The 22,422-nt window shown below is 34.1% G+C and overlaps 1 long non-coding RNA gene across 5 annotated transcripts; it reads right to left on the minus strand.

Moving 5' to 3' along the window:
* Nucleotides 1-230: 230 nt before the first annotated feature.
* LOC111395965 lies at nucleotides 231-21,483 on the minus strand. Of its 5 annotated transcripts, none has more exons than XR_002702894.1 (5): nucleotides 21,087-21,483; nucleotides 10,365-10,428; nucleotides 4,773-4,820; nucleotides 2,299-2,412; nucleotides 231-916 (listed from the first exon to the last, which is right to left on the minus strand). It is a non-coding gene; the product is annotated as an uncharacterized LOC111395965 (long non-coding RNA). The 5 variants fall into 5 exon arrangements; XR_002702898.1 differs by having other exon boundaries at nucleotides 231-929; XR_002702893.1 differs by having other exon boundaries at nucleotides 231-939.
* Nucleotides 21,484-22,422: the final 939 nt, after the last annotated feature.

The raw sequence follows: 22,422 nt of genomic DNA on the forward strand, positions 1-22,422 counted from the left end.
TAATCAATTTTAGTTAAATGCAATTGTTGTTTTAAGAATTCATTTAACGACATCAATAACTAGCATTAGTATCTCAACTTTTTATACAAAATTGTTAAATTTTATTATGTGGTCTAAATCTAAAACTTACGTCTCAATTCGTAATAGATTTACAAAATTATTGAATTATTGGCCAAATAATTCAACGCATTAAACTCATAAATAAAATCAACACGTGCTTTTCAATAAACTAGAACCTTGAATAAAAGAAATAAAAGATCTCAAATAGATTACATTATTTGTCTTAATAAAAGATTTAGCTACTCATAATGTGTGAAGAAAAACAATAGATATCCATTGAGAACATCACTAGATGTTGAATAAAGATGAAGATAAGCAGATGAATCTCGCACCAAGATGATCTTCTTGCCCCTATCAATCTTCAAAACCTCGATTTCTTGATTTTTTCTCTTTTGATTTGTTCTCCTAATTCTCAAATTGTATCTCTTGTTTCTCAAAGTGTGGAACCCCTCAAAAAGTGATTACTCCTATGTATTTATAATTCCTCTAACCTTTTGCCTGAATGTGGAGTCAATCTGGGCTTTTAATGGGGCTAAAAATCTGCATCCTAGACGACAGCATGCAGTGCCTAGGCACCATATAATGGCACTGCGGCACTGCATCTTCAAGCAGGGTGGCGGCTCAGGTTCTCATTTTCAATGGTGATGCAAGGACGCCACAATTGTTGATTTTCCTGTTTCTTCAAATGGCGTTGAGGAGCCACGCCTAGGGAAGTTTTGATCTTTTGCTCTTCTTTGTGCTTGGGTGTCGAGTTCTAGTAGGAATTTAACTATTTTGCCCCTTTGTTCCTCTTTTCTCTTCGATTTGTGTCAATAGCTATTTTCTACACTTTTACGTAAACACCACCTCACCAAACCTATAAAACAACACTAACAAATACTATAAACATATTCAGTACTCATAAAATCTAGCCAATAATCAAGTTAAAATAGTATAAAATTCGTGAGTTAAATGCATTTATCAAATGCCTCCAAACTTCATAGTTTCCTTTCCTTGAAGCAAACACAATGAAAAAGAAAACATCCAAGGAACGCAAAAACAAAACTTAGTCAAAAGCTTGCCTCTTGGCTTAGTATTAAGAACATTATATAATGTTTATGAACGGCTCAAAATCACAATGCAAGAGCTAAACTTCCAGTTATCCAATGTAAAATAGGGGGTGTGTGTGAAGAATCAAATGAAACGTTGTACATTCATAAGTGAGTTCAATTTTCGATCATCAATCCTCAATAGTCAATTATTTTCTTTCTTCGCTCGTAAGATTCACATACTCCCAAAGTTGTTTTCTTTCATTCTCTCTCCAAGGTGTAATTCTAAAGTTTACTTTCAATTATCAAATTCTTACACCCCTCTAATTTGGTTAAGTCAAGTCGATAACATCAACAATTTATTTATGTGATGATTCTCTCAAATTATAAGTGTTGAGTCGAACCCAGTAATTATCTAAGCCCCAACGATTAGCTCTTATTTGGGAACTTGCATATAGATTTTTTTTTTCTTTTTACTTATTTTCATATTTTCTTTTCAACTTAATATTCTCCTTCTTGACCTTTGTAATGAGGTTTTAGTAGATAACTCCCCAAGTTTTGAAATACCCCTACAGATTGACTAACTCAAGTAAAAAAGGTACTGATGTAAGGCATATACTAAATAAGTGCAATGCTTATTTTCTATAAAAGAGAAGCAAAATTAATAGAGATTTAGATCCCTATCATTTGGTCATCACCTAGTCCATATTAGAAAGTTATTTTCAACATGCACGGAATCATCACATCCTAAATCATTTCTTTTATCGGCTTAAACACCCCAAATTGTAATTTATACAGTTAAAGGAAGTTGTGAATCATAGGGTATGGGATTGAACTTCTAAATTCTCTATTCAACCTACACGTATGAATCTTCCTATTTCTGCACGATGCTAAACTCAATTATTATTCATAAATAGTGTCACATTTTACATAGATAAGCAGAAAATTCAACTAGAGCACAAACTCATTCACAATCCATAAACTAATTCATGCTCTTAAGTATAATCATCTTAGCTAATAAGGTTATCTAACTCATACAATCATGCATAATTTTTTTTTTCACACAATAAAATCATCTCATACAGGCACAAGAACACAAAATACTAAACAACCAATAATAGAAAGTAACAATTGACAATTCATCCTCCCAAACTTAAAATATACATTATCCCCAATGTTATAATAAATACAAAGGAGAGTTAGGACTTACCTGAAGACATCAATTGTTGACATCGCCATCACCCCGATGAGGTAGATTCGGGTCTACTATGTTGATGGCTGTGATGAGTGTTGATTCTAGTTTCCCCCAAACTTGAGCATCAACCTATGAGAAAAGCAAACTTATTAAGGAACTATAAACATATAAACTAATATCTAAATAAATGAAAAGGAGAAAAAAAAAACTTAGGTTGCCTCCTAAAAGGCGCTTATTTGACGTCATTCCTTGACATTATACCATGATTGATTATTGTGACTCAAATCAGGTTATGCGATCGTGCAATTTTCATTTATGTACCATTTCTTAGCTCTCCAACTTTTGATATTTCTTTTTTCATCTCCGAGAAGCCCCTACTATTCCACCAATTTCTCTTCGATTCGTATCGTTTTTTTTATGGAGTGGTTCCTCTTCATCAATTCTACACAACATTTGATATTGGGTGGTTGCTCATATGGAGTGTAAATGTTGAATATCTTTTGCTTGTCCTCTACCCTCAATATCAACTCACCTTCTCCATGTCAAATAAATTTCATCCTATTGCTTAAAATGGTCCACACAATATAATTGGAATGTCTCTATCTTCTTCTATGTCCATCACTATGAAACCCAGTGGGAATATTAGATTTCCTACTTTTATGAACACATCATCAACTTTGCCTCGTGGTCGCGAAAGGGATCTATCAATAAGTTGTAGCGTTATTTATATTGATTTGACTTTATCCAATCCCAATTTCCTATAAATAGAATACGACATATGATTACACTAGCACCTGTATCACACATAGCACTATTAGAATAAGAATTTTCCATTGAAATTGGCAAAGTAAAATTCCTTGGCTCTTTTAACTTCGGAGGTAATTTGTCTTGTAGACATGCACTACTTCCCTCTTTTAGTGTCATATTTTCAAACTTTACAGGCTTTCTTTTCTTTATCAACATATCTTTCAAAAATTTCGTGTATCTTGAAATTTGTAATATCACATAAATGAACATAATATTGATCCGGAGCTTTTTCAAAGTTTGTATCTTTCTTAATCTTCTCAAGCCTTTGAGGAAAAGAAATAGGATGCCAATAAGTTTAGACTGGGTTGGGTGCTCTAACTATGGACATTTCTTTAGTTTCTTCCTTCTCAATTGAGATTGGCATAGATTTTTCTTCCATTTTATCTTCGTCAACCTCTTCCTGCTCATCTTTTCTTTTTCGTTCTTTCACAGTAATCTCTGGTAATTGTACTCCACTCCTTGTAGTTACAACATGAATTCCTCCTTTGACTTCTTTAGAAATCTTTGGGAAAATAAAAGTGAAGGTATGTATCCTTTAACTTTTATAAGCACCCTAGGTGGATCCTTTTGATTCGTAGTTGTTTGTTTTTTGGCTCTATGATGACAAATGAAAGGTATCCTATGACGTTCACCAAGCACACAATGATCATAAATTGTATGTCGGACACATGATCCTTACCAAACACATCCTTATCATTAAGGAACTTAAATCCCTTAATGCTAATGTAATATTTGCCACTTCAGAGCGTGATCAATTTCAGTGATAGTAGAATTTGAATCACCTATCACTTAAGCATGTGTTGTTACTATGACCCAAAATTTAAAGTTTAAGTCGCTACCATGTTTATTTATTTCAACAGTGTGAGCACATAAAATTAACAAGCATAATTAAAATAATAGAAGAAACATGAACCAAATGAATTATCTCAAATAAATACTAAAAACCATGCATGTCACATTTATTAAATAAATAATAGAATTGACTAATATAACTTAACACAGATTAAAATTTATAACCCATTATCCTGTCTTAAACTTTGAAATAAAAAAATCTTCATGATATAAACTAAGATAATACTGAAAATAAAAAATGTCAGTTATGTGACACTGAATTTAATTTATTGAGTTCCAAAAATCCTCACCAAGACTGCACCTCATCGCCTACCAACCGACGACTCATTCTAACATGCAAGGAATATGAGAAAAGGTTTAGTATATGGGAAATGCTTAGTAGGATACAAAAATAATGCTGCAATCTCGAATAAAAATATTTAAATCATGCTTCAAAATATCATACACTCGTCATACTTTTAGAGACCGGTAAGAGTTCAATACATATCATAACTTTGGTACCAAATGACCATATCATACTTATCATATCATTCTTTAACTTTCATAGGTTTAATAATTCAACAACATGAAAAATAATTTAAACAGGATAAAAACAATTGCACCTCGTTATGTGATGACCCAATTCCTTGGCCATTCGAGTGTCACTATATAAAACTCAAAATTCTTTCACAAGAACTAAAATAAGAACATGAAATAATATTTTTTTCAATAAGTAAATAAATTGTTGTTTTATCATGTAGTTGAGAAAAATAAATAAAGAACATAATTCCAACATAACAACTAAATTATAAATTGAAAGTTGTGTTTTAAACAGAAAATAATTTATTAACCTCAACCCGTTGTCATCTCCACGTTGACTGTCTCGAACCAACAATTACCTGAAAGGGGTAAATATCATATAGTGAGATTTATAAAATCTCAATAGGTATGCCATGAATTATTATCATGTATAGCTTAAACGAGCATAATAATCATAATCAGCATAATAAAGACACAAGAATTTTACTGAGCATAGGTGGTAAGAATTTTTGTATGTAGCCCCACTAAACTCAAGTCTCCTTAACATAATCAGAATCATATTGGACCTATAATATTTTTCTTGAAATTCATAACATAATAATAATCCAATATAGGTAGCTTACTTACAGTGAATTTAAAAGAAAGGGCAATAGAGACTAAAAATAGAATGCTTGATCCTTCTATAATTTCCACCTTGACTATGTGCTGTATATGTGTATATTTGGACTGAAAAATAACAATGAGTGATTATATGTGAATGTGAATGAGGAGTTTAAATAAGACAAGACTAAGCATGCATCATTAAGAAAAATCCATTATGGTGGAAATTGTACCTTGAAATTTGTGAAATGAGCAAGAATCTCTCCCTCATTTCTCACATAAATACTAAATTCTATATACACATACAATCATACTACACATTACTCTATATTTGGTAAATCAAGAATATGACAAAAACATTTATCAAGGATGTTCTATATACGGATTTGACCAAGCATTCAACCCTTCTTTAAAACAAAAACATATGGGAATTAACATTTATAGTAAATTTTCTACAAAGTTCTTGAATGTGGATTAACTCTCAAATGAGCCCCTAAATTTTCAATTTTGATAATTAGACCCAGAAATTCGGGTGCAAGTATTGTAATCTACCCTCATAAAAATAAAATTTTGTCCTCGAAATTCACTAAATTCAGGAGGTGATGCTAATAGATATGCGACATCCCAATACGTTGCAAAATCTCAAACGGGTCAATAAACCTTGGTCACAACTTACCCTTCTTGCCAAAGCGTAGTACTCATTTTATTGGTAGCACTTTAAGGAATACCTTATCACGAACTGAAAATTCCAGACACTTTCTCCTTCAATTTGCATAGTTCTTTTGTCTATCTTGAGCACTTTTAATGTTGGCGTGAATTTTTTCAATTGCATGCACTGTCCGCTAAATAATCTCTGGCCCCAAAATCTTTCACTCACTGACTTCATCTCAATGAACTAATGATCTATACTTTCTCACATACAATGCCTTGTTTGGTGCCATGTCAATTGAAGTGTGGTAACTATTGTTGTATGAGAATTTAACTAAATGTAAATGTTTCTCCCAATCTGCCAAACTCGAGTATACATGTCTAAAGCATGTCCTCCAATGTTTGAGTAGTCCACTCAAATTGCCCATACCTCTGAGGATGGAATGCCGTACCGAAGTTTAGTTTAGTTCCCATAGCTCGATATAGACATTTCCAAAAGTTCGATGTGAACCTTGAATTTCTATCCGATACAATAGAAATAGGCATACCATGTATCCTTACTATCTCATTCACGTATAATTGTGCAAACTAATCCACAGTAAACGTTATCCAAACCGATAGGAAATGAGCTAATTTGGTGAGTCGATCCACTATAACCCAAATAGCATCGTGACCTCTTGCTGACATTGGAAAACCAATCACGAAGTCCATAGTTACATGCTCTCACTTCCACTCTGGGACTTCCAATTGTTCAAGTAACCCTGACGGTTACTGGTGTTCGACCTTTACTTGCTGGCATACCAAACATTTCTGGACACACTCAACTATGGTGAAATCCTTCCACTTTTCTTTAAGTTAATCCCAGACTTTATATACTCAAATGACTGATCACTCTTTTGAAGTCCTTTAATTTTGTCGCGAAGTGTGGATCGGATAGAAAAAGCTTCTACTCGAGCGACCACACTTGGTTGAGTGGTGACAACCTCGAGATTCAATCTCTCAAATTCTCTCCACAGTGGTTCTTGCATAGTCAACATAGCTAATTGACTTGTCGTGTTCAGACTCAAGGCATCAGCTACCACATTCGGCTTGTTTGGGTGATAATGAATTTCACAATCGTAATCCTTAAGTAATTTAAGCCACCTTCTCTGTCTAATATTCAACTCCTTCTAGGTAAAGATGTACTTGAGGTTTTTGTGATCCGAATAAATGTTACATTTACCTCCGTAAAGATAAGGCCTACAAATCTTTATTGCATGGACCACTGCGGCAAGTTCTAGGTCGTGCGTGGGGTAGCTTTGTTCACGTGGTTTTAATTGTCTTGAAGCATAGGCAATCACTTTGCCATAATCCTTAACTAATTTAAGCCATCTTTTCTGTCTCATATTCAACTCCTTCTGGGTAAAGATGTACTTGAGGCTTTTGTGGTATGTATAAATGTCACATTTACCTCTGTAAAGATAAGGCCTCCAAATCTTTATTGCATGGACCACTGCGGCAAGTTCTAGGTCGTGCGCGAGGTAGCTTTGTTCACATAGTTTTAATTGTCTCGATGCATAGGCAACCACTTTGCCATGTTGCATTAAGACACATCCGAAACCTTGTTTCGAAGCATCACTATAGATTACAAAACCATCTGACCCATTGGGTATGGTTCACACTGGGGCATTTACCAACTTTTGTTTTAATTCTTTAAAGCTCTGTTCATACCTCTTTGTCCAGTCAAACTTCACACCCTAGCATGTTAATCGTGTCGACGGTCTTGATATTTTAGAGAATCCTTCATTGAACCTTAGATATTATCATGCTAAGCCCAAAAAACTACGAATTTCTCCTAAATTGGTTGGCTTTGACCATTTCAACACTGTCTCCACTTTACTAAGATCCATCTCTATCCCTCGGGCCATGACAATATGTCTAAGGAATGCTACCCGTTCTAGCCAAAACTCACATTTTATGAACTTGGCATAGAGCTTCTCCTTCTTCAAAACCTCCAATACAATCCTTAAATGCTCCTCATTACTTCTTAAGTAGGTCAAGATACCATCGATGAACATGATAATAAACTGATCCAGATACTTGTAGAAAATGCAATCATCAAATCCATAAAGACTCTAGGAGCATTAGTTAGTCCAAATGGCATAACTAAGAACTCGTAGTATCCATACCAAATTCTAAAAACGGTTTTAGAGATATCACTGGCTTTGATTCTTAGGCAGTCAATGAGTTCAGAAATATTCTCCATACCCACCAGCTAGTCCTCTGTTTCTAAGGAGTCCATACTACCATGAAAGATAAGGGAATGCTGTTTTCTAAACTGCTCAACCACAACAGCAGTGGTCCTAGTGTCAAGGCAGCTTCATTTTGTTGTTCTGGTTGAGATGGCAGATAAGGTGGTGGTGGCATTGCAGCTTAGGCAAAAATTGCATCATAGCGAGAAACTATTGAGCAAATTGTGGGTAAATCGTATAAGGCTGAGACAGAACAGGTTGTGTGGGCTCTTGGATTTGGTTATTGTTATTGTCAATCCTTCTGCTTTGAGGCTCCATAGCATTAATTGAATGATAATAACTATTTAGAGTTAAGTCAAACTAATGAAATGAAACATAAAGGAATGACATGCTTTATTCATAAACATTAATAAGTTCAAATAAATAACGAACCACCGAGCATACTCAGTGTCGAAACAAGCTGAAATTCAAAAACATAAAGTAAAATAAGCATCATGTAATATTTCTTCCCAGTACACTCCCCTTGATTTGCTTCCATTTTTTCCTCAGTATTTGGTTTCAGGTCAATCGCGGAATATAACACGAGGATGTACTCTTCACTCGGGTCATAATTTCCCTTGTAGTCAACTCCGAGTATTATCATAGCGTTGCCCGGATTGGGTTCATAACCTAGCATCTTATTGGTATCCCTAACGTCTTCTTGATTCACCCTCCACATTTCCCTCATGCATCGGAATAGTAGATCAGGAGGGGTCTGGTACTCAAAAGTCTCTTCGATTTCCTTGATAAACTACCTCCAATAAGAAGGAAGGGTTCTATCAATGTAATACATGACCTCATCCCTATGAAATTAATATTCATTCACCTTTGCCCCTCGATAAGTCTTTTTCTTGGCATCCAAGTGTTGTATCAAATCGTGGTTCGGGTTTCTCTTGTAATTCCTATGCAACCAAGTAAAATGATTTTGTCTCTCAGTTCGATTGGTATGACTTTGTCTACTCACCATCTATCAGAAAGAAATGAACATAATTACTTTTATTTTCAAGGAACTTTTCAAATTTTTGTTATTTTTTTTAACAATAGTAGTGATAAATGAATCAATTATTGTACCAGGAGTTGAAACTTTTAGGAAAACGTGTCAATAACCATCCACAGTTTTTCCTTATATTTACAAAGGTAGTGATAAAAGAATTAATTATTGTACCAAAAGTTGAAACTTTTAAGAGAACGTATCAATAACCATCCACAATTTTTCCCTTGTTTTTTCAAAGGTAGTGATAAAGGGATTAATTATTGTACGTGAATTCATTATTGATCTTATTCATGTAATATATGATTCTATATTACCGCAAATTTAATCTCTAGTTTAGTCATTCCCACCAAACTTAACATACATTTAAAATCACATATCTACCATCTATATATCTCATGGTTTCTACATTAATATATAATCTAATATTGAGGTCTTCTATCAATAACAAAATAGTAAACAATTATAACATACAAAATTTCATATTATTATTGACTTTTATGCATAACAAGTCTAAATAAAATCACAACTATATTCATATTTTGTCACGATAGTTACGATTGCAATTTTTCGTAAAAAGCATGCTTCACAAGTGAGATGACGTGAATACTTAAAGTGCATTCATACTTGGTTCAAGGAAGTCAAAAAATAGAGGATGACATAATGGCTAGTGACTTGGAACAATTTCCACCATCACGAGTTCTTTCCTTAATGATGTCTGCACAGTCTTATCCTATTTAAACCCCTCATTCACATTCACATGCTACCACTCACTATTATTTTTCACTCTAAATAATACACACATATACACGTTCATAAGTCGAGTGGAAATTGTAGAGGAATCTAGTCTCTATTACTTTTTCTTTCGAAATTCATTGTAAGTATGTTGCCTATATTCCTATATTGGATTATTATTATGTTATAAATTTCAAGAAAATTATTGTGGGTCCTTATGGTATGATATGATTATAATTATGTTAAGGGGACCAGAGTTTATTAGTGCTACACATAAGAATTATTACTAGCTTTTTTCGGTAAATCATTGTGTCTTCATTATTTTGATTATGATTATTATGCTCTTTTAAGTTATACACGATAATAATTCAAGACATATTTATTGAGATTTTATAAATCTCACTTTATGATAATTCTCCTTTTTAGGCAGTTATTGTAACGCCCCAAATATTATCGATTTAAAATTTGAGGTGTTACCGATATCATTTCGTATCGCATACATAAAGCGAAAATATTTAATTCGAAATTTAAAACTCTTGATTTATTTAATACTCAAATACCAAATTGAATAAACAAAATGTCGCATAAACATAGAACATTAAACAGAATTAAATTGAAGCACATAATCCTAATAGAATTATTTTAAAACGTTTTCTTACGAAGTTTTTCTCTACTTGGCAACCTGCGCACCGCTCAGCCACCATCCACGTTGATCGTACTGATCTGAAATATTGAAATTGAAGGAGTGAGTAATTACACTCAGTAGGATACGTGCGTCCAAACAATATGATAACTTTTAAAACGTAAATTCATAACATTTCATACCATCATCTCATCAAGAGCAATCGGTGATCAGTCGAAAGTTCTAGTACATTTGAGAAGGCCTGAAGGCGATCTCACATTTTATTTCATTTCTTTGAGACCCACAGGTCAAACATTTCATTTCATTTCATTGGACCCGCAGGTCAATAAGCATTTCATGAAATAAATCACGCATGAAAATCATAATATTGAAAGGACATATCACTTACACATAAAAGTATCCTACCTCGATTGATGATAGAAAAGTAAGGAATTCACGTTCCCAAAACCTTTTTGTTGTTGTCGTGTCTTGTGGATTTAAGGTCGTGTCTTGTGGATTTAAGGTCGATCCAGTGGCAATTCCACGTGCCAAAATCCTTTCTAAGAGTATTAAAACCCGTTTCCGACAATACAAAGAGAACACTTCTGGAATGGAGACTTGGACAGGCAGTGGAGAGTTAAGTGAAGATGGAAGAGAGTGATTTTTATCTCATAAATTTTCGAGGATTTGGAATGAATTTATAGTGTAAGGGAGGTGTAAAATTAAGGGAGGTTTTGACTATCTCATAAATTTTCGAGGATTTGGAATGAATTTATAGTGTAAGGGAGGTGTAAAATTAAGGGAGGTTTTGACTGCCAAATTTGTTAAAAATACACTCTCTTCCATCTTCACTTAACTCTCCACTGCCTGTCCAAGTCTCCATTCCAGAAGTGTTCTCTTTGTATTGTCGGAAACGGGTTTTAATACTCTTAGAAAGGATTTTGGCACGTGGAATTGCCGATTGATCTTGATGAGATGATGGTATGAAATATTATGAATTTACGTTTTAAAAGTTATCATATTGTTTGGACGCACGTATCCTACTGAGTGTAATTACTCACTTCTTCAATTTCAATATTTCAGATCAGTACGGTCAACGTGGATGGTGGGTAAGCGGTGCGCGGGTTGCCAAGTAAAAAAAAACTTTGCAAAAAAACGTTTTAAAATAATTCTGTTAGGATTATGTGCTTCAATTTAATTATGTTTAATGTTCTATGTCTACGCGACATTTTGTTTATTCAATTTGGTATTTGAGTATTAAATAAATCGAAAGTTTTAAATTTCGAATTAAATATTTTCGCTTTATGTATGCGATACGAAATGATATCGGTAACACCTCAAATTTTAAGTCGATAATATTTGGGGCGTTGCAGTTATTTTGTGTTTAAAACACAACTTTAAATTTTCAATTTAGTTATCATGTTGAAATTATTTTCTTTATTTATTTCTCCCAACTACATAATAAAACCAAAATTTATTTACTTATTGAAGAAAAATAAAATTATTTCGTGTTCTTATAAAGTTCTTACAAAAGAATTGAGTTTTATTTTGTGACAATCAAACAATCAATAATACGAGCCGCCACAGTTGGTATGAACGCTAAGAGTTTTTAAATTGATCTTGTAGACTTAACACATATTTTCAAAATTTTGAGCTTTACAAATTTTCTGTTTTAAATTTTTTTTTTTTTTACTGTTCATTCGCAATCATTGTTCATCGTGAACAACGACTGTGGTGAACAATCACACACAGTAACTGTTCACACGAATAGTAGCACAATTAAAAAAAATAAAAAAAAAAAAAAAAACTCTCGTTAATGGGCTATCCCATTTTATGTAGAATATGTGTATTTGAGCTTTAATTTGATATGGTATTGATTTTTATTTTTATTTTTTTAAGAGTGCATTTTAGGATAGGGTTATTTAGTTGGATTTTATTATTTAAATAGCCTAATACTATCTAAAAGCTTTAATTCAAGAATCGATTTGGGTTCAATAATTAAGATGAATATTTTTTTTTTTTAAAATTAGTTGATATTTAAAATGAGAATTTAAGTTGTTCTAAGTCACTAACCACGATGTAATCCTCCATGTCTCAACTTCCTTGAATCAGGTATATATACACTTTAAGTACTCATGTCATCTCACTTATGAAAGCATGTTAATTACGTAAAATAGCAATCGTGAATATCATGACAAAATTTGAATATAATTGCAATTTTATTTAGGCTTATTAAGCATAAAAGTCAATAATAATATGAAATTTTGTATGTTATAAGTGTTCACTATTATATTATTATAGAAGAATTCATTCTTAGATTTTACACTAATGTAGAAATCATGAGATACATAGATAGTAGTTATATGATTTTAAATGCATGTTATGTTTGCAATAATATTATAATCATGCATTACATGAATGAGATTAATAATGAATTCACGTACGATAATTCATCCATTTATCACTACTTTGTAAAAACAAGGAAAAAACTATAGATGGTTATACTTACGTTATCTTAAAAGTTTTAACTTCTGATACAATAATTCATCCTTTTATCACTACCTTTGTAAAAAGAAGGAAAAAACTGTGGATGATTATTAGTACATTTTCTTAAAAGTTTCAACTTCTGGTACAATAATTGATTCTTTTATCACTACCTTCGTTAAAATTTAAAAAAAATTAAAAATTAAAAATTGATGATGATGATGATAATAATTGGAAAATTCTTTTGAAAAGAAAAGTAATTACGTTCATTTCTTTCTGATAGATGGTGAGTGGACAATGTCAAAATATTCAAATTGAGATGCGCAATCATTTTACTTGGTTGCATAGGAATTACAAGAGAAACTCGAACCACGGTTTGATACAACACTTATATGCCATGGAAAAGATTTACCGAGGGACAAAGGGGAATGGATATCAATTTCATAGGAATGAGATCATGTATCATATTGACCGAACCCTTACTCCTTATTAGAGGCAATTTATCAAGGGAATCAAAGAGGCCTTCGACTACCAGACCCTTCCCGATCTACTACTCCAATGCATGAGGAAAAAGTGGAGGGTGAATCATGAAGACATTAGGAATACCAATAAGAAGCTAGACTATGAACCCAATTCGGGCAACATCATAACAATACCCGAAGTTGACTACGAGGGAAATTATGTTAAAGAAGACCCGAGTGAAAAATACAACCCCGCGTCGTATTCCGCGATTGATCAAAAACCAAATTCTAAGAAAAAAGAAAGGGAGGCAAACAAAAGGAAAGGTACTGGGAAGAACTATTAGATGATGCCTAGTTTACTATATGTTTAAATTTACGAATTCTAGCTTGTTTGAACACTTAACATGCTCGATGGTTCGTTATATATGTGAACTTTTGAATGTTTATGAATAAAGATGCTATTCATTTATGTCTCATTTCCTCAATTTGACTTAAACCTAAATATTTACTATCATTTAATTAAGGCTATAGCAATCCAAAGCAGAAAGACTAACAATAGCTATAACCAAAACCAATAGTTCACACAACCGGTTCAGCCTCAGCCTAATATGATTGACTTACAATCTGCCCAGCAGTTTCTCACCATGATGCAAATTTTGAACAAGTCGTGATGCCGCCACTACCTCCTCAACAGCCAACACCATCATCTTATTTGCCACCTCAACCAGAACAGCAGCATGAAGCTACTCTCGACATTAGGACCACTGCTGCTATGATTGAGCAGTTCAGGAAACAGCATCCCCCTATCTTTCATGGTAGTACAGACCCCTTGGAAGTAGAGGACTGGCTAATGGGTATGAAGAGGATTTTTAACTCATTGACTGCCCAAAACCTAGAAATGTGATATGTGCAACCTTTATGCTACATAAAGGTGCTAGGCGTTGGTGGGACATCAAATCAAAGGCTCTTAGTCATGTTTGGATGTGAGAGGAATTCAAGGAGGCCTTTCTCAAAAAGTACTACCCCACGATTATTTGAAATCAGAAGGAGGCTAAGTTTTTTTACTTTAACTCAGGGCTCAATGACATTGATCGAATACGAGCAGAAGTTTGAAAAGTTGGCTGATTATGCTCCTGAGTTTGTGGATACAGAGGACAAGAAGGCGAGACGCTATGCCATAGGGAAACAACCTACATAAACAAGGCCATGCACCAGAAAGACATACTAGGGTTTATACACTAGCAGGGCAAGAGGAGGGTCAGAATCGAAATGTCTTAGCAGATAAAGTCCTCATATTTGACTTACTAGCCTATGCATTGATAGATTTTGGTGCAACTCATTCCTTTATAGCCGTTAAGTTTCTATGTAAATTGAAAGTTATGGTTGAATATACACAATTCCCTTTAAAATTGATGATGCCCACTAGGGATATAATGAATATTAATCACATAGTTAGAACAAGAAGAGTAGAAATTTATGGTAAATCATTGGAGACGAAACAAGAGTAAAAATTGATGGTAAATCATTGGGGACGAAATTGTATGTATTAGATATGGACGAGTTCGAAGCGATTCTTGGAATGGACTAGCTATCCAAGAATCATGCGATAATTCGTTGGTTTGAAAAAGAGGTTATTTTTCAATGACTAGAAGAGAGATTTCGATTATCTATAGCTGAAGGTGGAACCTTACCCAGCATCTTGTCTGCATTGAAAGCCCAACTAGTCGTACCATTAGAAAACACTACGGGACTCCTGATGTCCGTAATAAGGAAAAGAAACAATAGATTAACAGTTGACAAGGCTAGGGTGGTATGTGAATATCCAGAAGTCTTCCCCAAGGAGTTGCTTGGCATATCATCAAAACGAGAGGTAGAATTCACTATTGACCTTACTCCTAACTTAGCACCCATCTCCAAAGCCCCATACCCATCTCCAAAGCCCCGTATAGAATGGCACCAAAGAATTACAAGAATTGAAGCCACAGCTAGAGAAACTATTTGAAGGAAACCTCCGGCTAAGTGTATCGCCATGGGGAATACCAGTGCTATTCGTTAAAAAGAATGATAGATCAATGAGGATCTGCATCAATTACAGAGAATTAAATAGAATTACTATCAAGAATAAGTATCATCTTCCCATGATTGAGGATTTGTTTGATTGGCTCAAAGATGCAGTAATATTTTCCAAAATCGATTTAAGATCTGGTTATTATCAATTGAGAATCAAAGCTAGTGATATTTCTAAGATCGCTTTTAGAACTCGATACCGACACTATGAGTTCTTAGTTATGCCATTTGGACTAATTAATACTCGTGGAGTCTTTATGGATTTGATGAACTGCGTTTTCCACAAGTATCTGGATCAATTTGTTATCGTGTGCATCGATGATATCCTGATCTACTCAAGAAGTAATGAGGAACATGAGGAGCATTTAAAAATTGTGTTGGAGGTTTTAAAGAAGGAGAAACTCTATGCCATGTTCATGTTCAAAAGTGTGAGTTTTGACTAGAATGGGTAGCATTCCTTGGACATATTGTCATGGCCCAAGGGATAGAGGTAAACCCTAGTAAAGTGAAAGAAGGTTTGAATTGGTCAAGGTCAACCAATGTAGGAGAACTTCGAAGTTTCTTGGGCTTAGCAGGGACTATCGGAAGCTCATTGAAGAATTCTCCAAAATATCAGGACCGCTGACACAATTAAAACGCAATGATGTGAAGTTTGACTGGACAAAGAAGTGTGAACAGAGCTTTAAAGAATTAAACCAAAAGCTGGTAAACGCCTTAGTGTTAACCATACTCAACGGGTCAGATGGTTTTTGTGATCTATAGTGCTACTTCGAAGCAATTTTAGGACATGTCTTAATGCAACAGGACAAAGTAGTTGCCTATGCATCGAAACAATTAAAACTACATGAACAAAGCTACCCCAGGCATGACCTAAAACTTGTAGCGGTGATCCATACATTAAAAATTTGGAGGCATTATCTTACAAAGGTAAATGTGACATTTATACGAACTACAAAAGCTCACATTTATACGAACCACAAAAGCCGCATATAAGACAGAGAAAGTGGCTTGAGTTAGTTAAGGAATACGATTGTGAAATTCATTATCACCCAGGCAAGGCGAATGTGGTAGCTGATGCCTTGAGTCGAAAAATGGCAGGTCAATTAGCTATGTTTACTTCACAAGAACCACAATGGAGAGAATTTGAGATATTGAATCTCGAGGTTGTCACCACTCAACCGGGTGTGGTCGCTCGGGTACCAGCTCTTATTTGATCCACACTCCGTGACAGACAAAATTAAAGGACATCAAAAGGGTGATCATTCCTTTAAGTACATCAAGTCTGAGATTAACTCAAAAAAGTGGACTAATTTCACCATAGCTAAAGATAAAGCATTATATTACCAAGAGCAGGTGTGTGTACTAGATTTTTGGGAATTTAAAAGAGAAATTCTAAAGAAAGCTCACTAATCTCCTTATTGAGTACACCCGAGAAACACAAAGATGTACAAGGATTTGAAGACAATATTTTGGTGGAATGCATGAAGAGAGATATAGCTGAGTATGTTCAGAAATGTTTGGTACGTCAGCAAGTGAAGGTCGAACACCAGCAACCACTAAAAGTCCCAGAGTGAGAGTAGGAACATGTAACTATGGACTTCGTGATTGGTTTTCTAAGGTCAGCAATATATCTTGATGTTATTTGGGTTATAGTGGATCGACTCACCAAATTCGCTCATTTCTTGCCGATTGATATGACGTTTAATATGGACCAGTTCACACAGTTGTACGTGAATAAGATAGTAAGGTTACATAGTGTGCCTATTTCTATTGTATCGAATAGAGATCCAGGGTTCACATTGAACTTTTGGAAAAGTCTACACCGAGCTATGGGAACTAAACTAAAGTTTAGTACGGCATTCCATTCTCAGATGGATAGGCAGTCTGAGCAAACAATTCAAACACTGGAGGACATGCTTCGGACATGTATACTTGAGTTTGAGGGACAATGGGAGAAACATTTACCTTTAGTTGAATTCTCATACAACAATAGCTACCACACTTCGATTGACATAGCACCATATGAGGCATTGTATGAAAGAAAATGTAGATCACCAGTTCATTAGGATAAAGTCGGTGAGTGAAAGATTTTGGGGCTAGAGATTATTGACCACACAGTGCATGTAATTGAAAAAATTCAAGACAGCACGAAAAATGTTCATTATAGACAAAAGAGTTATGCAGATAAAAAGAGAAAAGGTCTAGAATTTTCAGTTGGTGATAAAGCATTCCTCAAAGTGGTACCAATGATAGGAGTGCTAAGTTTTGGCAAGAATGGTAAGTTGTGACCAAGGTTTATTGGCCCGTTTGAGATCTTGCAACGTATTGGGAACGTGGCATATCAATTAACGTTACCTCTTGAACTTTCAGCTGTACATAACGTCTTCCCTGTGTCAATGCTTAGAAAGTATGTCACTGATCCAAGTCATGTGGTCATCCATCGATCTATTGAATTACAATGAGATTTAAGCTATGAAGAAGTATCAATAAGAATTGTTAATCAGAAATTTCATGCCCTCCGAAACAAAGTGATCCCGCTAGAAAAAGTACAGTGATAAAAACACTCAGCTGAAGAGATTGTAGGAGCAAGATATGGATATATGGGTTAAGTACCCACAACTCTTCGATGAATTTCAAGGTAAATTTTAAATTTTAAAGACGGAATTTAATTTTAGGAGGGTAGATTATAATACCCACACCCGAATTTCTAGGTCTAATTATTAGAATTGAAAATTTAGGGGCTCATTTGAAGGTTAATCCACATTATAGGACATTGTAGCAAACTTACTATAAATGCTAATTTTCACATCTTTTTTTTAAAGAAAAATTGAAATCTTAGTTAAACACTTGCATAGAAAATTATTGATATATGATTGATTGACCAAACACAAGGTAATGTGTAGTGTGAATGCATAAATGTTGTTGCCTATGTTAGATTAGTCTTATGTTATAAATTTTAAGAAAATTATTGTGTCCCCTATGGTATGATATGATTATAATTATGTTAAGGGGTCGGAGTTTAGTAGCACTACATATAAGAATTCTTATCACATATGCTCCGTAAAATCATTGTCTCCATTATATTGATTATGATTATTATGCTCCATTAAATTATATACTATAATAATTTATAGCGTATTTATTGAGATTTTATAAATCTCACTCTATGGTAATTCCCCCTTTCAGATAATTGATGGTTCCAGGCAGTCAATGTGGAGAGAACAACGAGCTTAGATTAATAAATTATTTTGTGTTTAAAACACCACTTTGAATTTTCAGTTTAGTTGTTATGTTAGAATTATTTTATTTATTTATTTTTCGCAGTTACATGCTAAAACCAAAATTTATTTACTTGTCGAAAAAAAAATTATTTTGTGTTCTTATTTTAGTTCTTACGAAAGAATTGAGTTTAATTTTGTGACACTCAAATAGTCAATGATTCGGGCCGTCACATTACCGGTCTCTAAAGATATGATAACGACATGAATTTTTAATGCATGATTTAAATATTTTTATTTGGGATTATATACCATTATTTTCCTATTCTATTGAGTATTTCCTATAGATTCACCATTTTCCCTTACTCCTCACAGGTTAGAACATGTTCGTTGACAAGCAGTGAGGTGCAGCCATCGTGCCAGGATGTATGAAACTCAATAAATTAAATTCGATATAACATGATTGACATTTTTTATTTTCAGTATTATCTTAGTTTATTTCATTAAAAATTTTAATTTCAAAGTTTAGGACAAGATTTAGTGGGTTATAAATTTTAATCTGTGTTAAACTATATTAGTGGAATTAAAATTCTATTATTCATCTAATAATTGTGATATGCATAGTTTTTAGTATTTTATTTAGGATATAATTTATTTGGTTATGAGTTTCTTCTATTAATTTAATTATGCTCATTAATTTATGTGCTGCTTACACTAAATAAATAAATTTGGTAGCAATTTAAACTTTAAAATTTGGGTCGGTACATGTGTGATGTGTATGGCTTTTCTCTTAGTAGCTTTAAAAGCTCTAAGTACTCCTTTAAATATTTTTATCACTCCATCACTAAGTGCACCAGTAAAATCTATAAGCTCGATCTTATATGCAACTCAATCCCCATGCAACTATATGTCCATGATTAGACTTACGCAAATGATCAAACCATAATTTATTTCACGTAACATGAAAAGAAGCATTGGAATCAAGACCCACCCATGCATATGGGAGTTCATAAACAAGTTAAATTCGGTTGATTAAAAATTTAAGAGCATGTAAACCTCATTGGGTTCATCTCTAGGTATCACTACATTCGCCTCATTCGGTCCATTACCACATGATCCCTCAACTCGTTTTTCTCTTTATGGCACTCACTCATGAAATTTCCTAGTTTACCGCAACCATAACATTTTCTACCATTTGTCTTTCTCACTAATACCTCTATCCTTCTTCTTGCCACCACCGTTTTACCCTTCACCACTTCTAAAAAGAGATCTACTCCCCATTTGGTGAATCTCTCATATTTTTCTCTCTTTTTTGCAGCTTTCATTTTCGTCTCCTTATTCTCCAACGAATCAATGGTTATATCGAGTATAAAGGTCTCCATCCCATATTTGATTGCATTCTTGACTTCCTTATACATATCAAAAATAGCATTCAAAAAGGTAATAACTTTGTATTCATCAGAAACTAACACCACAATTCTCAATATCTTGCACAAGTTTATTAGAAACATCAAGATTGTTATCCAATTATTTTGAGGGATCAATTTTGAAACTAAAAAACTTCAAATAGGAAAAATTTATTAGGCATCAATTATGTCAAGTAAAGTTCTTCCAACTCTTTTAGTTGAATCATGTTTACCAACTTTTCGTAAAACAAAATCAGATAAATACAAGATAATATATGTATATGAAAGTTTATCATATTCTTTTTTCTGATCATCAATCACAGTAGCAGAAAACTATTTATCAATAGCTTTTAACACTTTTTATTGAACTAAAATTTCTTTTATCTTTTGTTTTCACGTAGAAAAGTCACCCTTATCACTAAAGACACCCAAGTCAAAAGTTAGACATATGCACTTAACAAATTAGGCATATAGCACATAACAACCTTTAAAGCAATAATCATACAGAATATGTCCTTAAGATCTCAAATAGATGCTCATCTAGAATCCTAGGGTTTTCGTGAGATTTTAAGGTCTTAGATCAAGGGAAAGTTCTAGCGGGTAAGGTCTAGGTAACAATTCTAATCAATAATCAATGTAGCAACAAATATGGAATCATGCAATAGACAAAATAGCCGAAAATGCCACAGTATCAGAGATAATAAAAAAATAATACAATTTCTAGCAATAACAATAGTTACCCAGCATTGTAACCTCAACTCTCATAGCCAACCCCACACGATGGCCTGCTATTGCATAATTTTAAAAACGATCAACCAATTTACCAGAGCAGATCAATTTGCGATTCGTATAAATGAGAGATTCGAATTTATTTCAAGGATCAAGTCCTTATTGAAAAATCAAGTGACACACACTAATTGCACCACAAACACACAAGTTCTAGAACACACATTTGATTCACATTAAATTAACAGCACAAATTTCAGCAATCATAAGAGCCATCCGAGGCTCAGATACCAATTTGTAGATAAAATCATCAGCTTCAAGTGAATCACACAACAGAAAATTAGGTATAAACAACTGAATAACTCGAAATCAAAGTACTGTAAATGTAAATCACTACCTCCCTGTCAATTTAAAACGATTGGCACCAATAGTGGATGAATTAAGGCCCAAATCAAAAGCCCAAAACCACAAAGCAACTCCACATGAATTGGGCAAAGAATCCCACTCTGTAACCACAAAAAGATACCCAAGAATCATGAAGAAACCACAGCGAACGGACTGCGGAAGGAAGACAACGATCTGGGAAGAAAACGGCAATGCACTGGGACAGATTTCGGTGCCAAGTCACCGATCAAGATGCCAACATAAGGAAAAAGAAGAGTTCGCACAAAGGGAGGAATTTCAGCTACAGTTGAAGAAGAGAGCGAAGGGAGGCAGTCCCGATTTCTCTCAAAAAGAGGGCAAAGGAAAATCATTTTTGCATGTGTTACCTCACAAAAAGGAAAGGACCGCAATATACAGTGGCCATTTAGGTTAAGTAAGTGCATCGAGCCCTAAATGAAATTTTTGGTCCATCTTCTATTCTTGGGCTACAAAAATTGCGGTTTTGGGCTCATGTAATTAAGTCCGTATTTGGTCTCCATTAAAGTACATTATATTACATTAAATTCTATTTTTCTCTCTCCTATTTTCAACTGCACAATCTCCCATAAAATAATATTACACGTAAATCAAAAAAATTTCCTTCTTTTTCAACCACTCATTTTTTCAACAAAACACTATTCCTTCTATTTTCATTAGCAAAAATGGGGACCAAACGAAGGCTAAGTATTCAACTGATACATAAAAGTGGAAATTACAGAAATTCAGATCTTTAAAGATCACAGTTCAAAATTCAGGTACAATATTTGATTGTTCACAAATCAAGTATTAATAGATTTAAATCCCCCAATTCACATTTCAAACCCTAATTGAAATTTCACCCCTCCAGTTACAAGACACTTTCCCATCCCCTCTCTCTCTCTGTGTGCTTGACGCCGGCATGGGGATTAAACACTGCAACCAGTGACGAAGGAAGGGCGATGGCATGGGGTGGTGCTGGCACCGGCATAAGAGGCGACGCTGTTGAGAATGCAGCGTTGCGACGTGAAACTGTTTTTCTCTTTCAGATCTGAAGGCAATGGTTTTCGAACTGTTCTTTTCTCTTTCCAAACGGTTCTTCTCTTTCCAGTGTAGGGGAGGCATTTAATCTGCATTTATCTCTCTCCGTTCGATCTGTAGTTTTCTAGTTTTTTGGTTGAAGGTGGTGGTGACTGGTGAGGTGTTTATGGTAGTGGTGGCGGTCGACGATGGTGATGTGGTGGCTTCTATGTGCCCGACGGTGATGTGGTGGTGTTTATGTTGTTTGACACGGTGATAGTTTGGTTCAGGCGACAATGGTGTGGTTGGTGGGT

The sequence above is a fragment of the Olea europaea genome, chromosome 1 (assembly GCF_002742605.1).
Source record: "Olea europaea var. sylvestris chromosome 1, O_europaea_v1, whole genome shotgun sequence".
Taxonomy (NCBI): domain Eukaryota; kingdom Viridiplantae; phylum Streptophyta; class Magnoliopsida; order Lamiales; family Oleaceae; genus Olea; species Olea europaea.